The sequence below is a fragment of the Eriocheir sinensis genome, chromosome 69, assembly GCF_024679095.1.
Source record: "Eriocheir sinensis breed Jianghai 21 chromosome 69, ASM2467909v1, whole genome shotgun sequence".
NCBI classification, from domain to species: Eukaryota; Metazoa; Arthropoda; class Malacostraca; order Decapoda; family Varunidae; genus Eriocheir; species Eriocheir sinensis.
In genome coordinates, this window is record NC_066577.1 from 2616426 (window position 1) to 2619522 (window position 3097).

Here is a 3097-nt window from a genome sequence, read left to right on the forward strand (position 1 = left end):
TAAAATCTCAGACTTAAAAGGGTGGTGGGACACTGTGAACACCTCCGGCCCTGAGATAGGATACATCCCTAACGCCACCAAGTCTGTTCTTATTGTCAAACCTGAACATTATGACCATGCCGCAGAAACTTTTAGAGGAAGTGGCGTCATTGTGACAAAAGACGGACAACGACACTTAGGTGCAGTGATCGGGACAGAGGTATATAAGAAGGAGTACGTGGGAGACAAAGTAGCTGAATGGGTGAAGGAAATAGAAGCTTTGTCTGCCATTGCCAAGACTGAGCCACACGCTGCCTATTCAGCGTACACCCACGGCATCCAACATCGGTGGACGTTCCTGATGCGCACCATCCCCGGCATCAGTCCACTCCTCCGACCACTGGAAAATGCCGTCAAGAATGTATTCTTGCCGGCGCTGGTGAAATCTCATGCTTTGGGGAGGAAGAGAGGATATGCTAGCACTTCCCCACGACTGGGTGGGATGGGGATCACCAACGCTGAGAAGCTGGCAGATAAGGAGAACCAAAACTCCATCAGCCTTACCAGGTCACTCATCAACAGGATCATCGCTCAGGAGGCAGAGGGCGAGATAGACCAAACAGAAATAAGAGATATTAAAAGAAAAATCTCAGAAGAAAGGCAACAGGCCCAAAAAGACGAGCTGGACCGTCTTACACACCACCTGTCCACAGAAATGGGTAGAAAAATACACACAGCACAGGAGGCAGGCGCCTCTAACTGGCTAACGTCATTACCAATCAGAGCAAAGGGCTTCAGCCTCAACAAACAAGAATTTGTCGACGCCATTGCTCTGAGATATGGCTGGCCGATTGAGGGACTGCCTGATCTCTGTGCATGTGGATCACCAAATGATGTCACCCACACCATGACATGTAAAAAAGGAGGCTTCGTCTGTATTCGACACGATGAAGTGAGGGATCTGACAGCCAGCATGCTCGGGGAGGTATGCCAAGACGTCACTACCGAGCCGGCACTGCTTCCCCTGGACGGCGAACACCTTCGGTACAGGACAGCCAATACCTCACAGGAGGCACGGGTTAACGTAAGTGCCCGCGGATTCTGGGTGCGCGGACAGCGGGCGTTCATGGACATCCGCATATTCGACCCGATGGCTGCCTGTCATCGTGAGCTGCCCCTGCAAGCTACCCACCACAGGAACGAGCAGGAGAAGACAAGGGCATACGGTGAAAGAATCCAACTTGTGGATCAGGGCAGCTTCACCCCCCTCGTCTTCACCACATCCGGCGGGATGGGTCCCAGGGCCCAATGCTTCTACGCACGCCTAGCGGAACTAATCTCCGAAAAGAAGCATCAGCCAAGGAGTCACGTTGTCGCCTGGATGAGGTGTCGCCTCTCGTTCTCCCTGCTCAGGTCGGCCATCCTATGTCTCAGGGGCACCAGACACTCTGGCCCAAAAGCCACCACCATCTCCAATATGGACTATGAAGCCACAGTGGTGGAGAGTGACATTAGGGTGGGTCGGGAGTGACTTGAGTAGGGAAGGAAAGGGGGATCTAGACGTAATAGATGATAGGTGATTTAGTGTCAGGTAGTATTAGCGATATGGTTGGATGCCACAGTCATTAGCGAACAGAGTTGGGGCTAATGACCTCCAAGCTATGGAGCCCTCCATGATTATGTGTCGGGAAAATAAACATGGGTGGAGGTATCATTTATGTTGTATGTAAAAAAAAAAAAAAAAAAAAAAAAAGTAGTAGTAGTAGTTGTAGTAGTAATTGAAGTAGTAGTAGTAGTAGTAGTAGTAGTAGTAGTAGTAGTAGTAGTAGTAGTAGTAGTAGTAGTAGTAGTAGTAGTAGTAGTAGTAGTAGTAGTAGTAGTAGTAGTAGTAGTAGTAGTAGTAGTAGTAGTAGTAGTAGTAGTAGTAGTAGTAGTAGAGATAGTAACAATAGTACTACAGGTGAAGATAGTAATAATAATGCTTATAATAATAATTACAATAATAATAACGTAATAATCTTTGGCTTTTTTAACACAGTCATTCTTCATCATTTCTCATCATTCCACACTCCTCATGTCTTTCTTATTCTTCACTTTCCTCTCTTTTTCTCTTTTTCTTTTCTCTTCTCTCTTCTTATTCTTTATCTTTCGTCACCATCTTCTCTCTTTTTCTTCTTCTCTCTTCTTATTCTTTATCTTTCGTCACCATCTTCTCTCTTTTTCTTCTTCTCTCTCTTCTTATTCTTTATCTTTCGTCACCATCTTCTCTCTTTTTCTTCTTCTCTCTCTTCTTATTCCTCACCTGGTCATCTTCATATCCTCTTTATAAAGACTTCCATCGCTTATGCTCCATTGCAAGATCTCTTTTTTCATCATGACACGCAACACCTACACGAGGAATGACTCAGACAACACACACACACACACACACACACACACACACACACACACACACACACACACACACACACACACACACAGACACACACACACACACACACACACACACACACACACAGACACACACACACACACACACACACACACACACACAGACACACACACACACACACACACACAGACACACACACACACACACACACACACACACAGACACACACACACACAGACACACACACACACACACACACACACACACACACACACACACACACACACACACACACACACACACACACACACACAGACACAGACACACACACACACACACACACACACACACACACACACACACACACACACACACACACACAGACACACTTACTTAGGTTACTTAGGTGATGGCTTCTAGGGGCTTTCAGCCAATGACGGCTCTCCAAGCCCCCCACGTTGAATATCTATAGTTGAAATTCTGGTGTAATCGTTTCACTCCTCAAATCATATGAGACCGTGAAAAAATGTGTCTTCAGTCTCCTTTTGAAGATGCTGATGTTTTCTGACGTCTTGATATTGGCAGGAAGACCATTGTAGAGACGAGGAGCACTATTCATAAATGCTCTTCGCCCAGCCTCTCTATGAAACCTCGGTTCCAGTAGTCTGTCCACTTCAGTGCTGTGTCTCAACGCAATGTCTGTATCCACTCGTAAACTCACAAGCA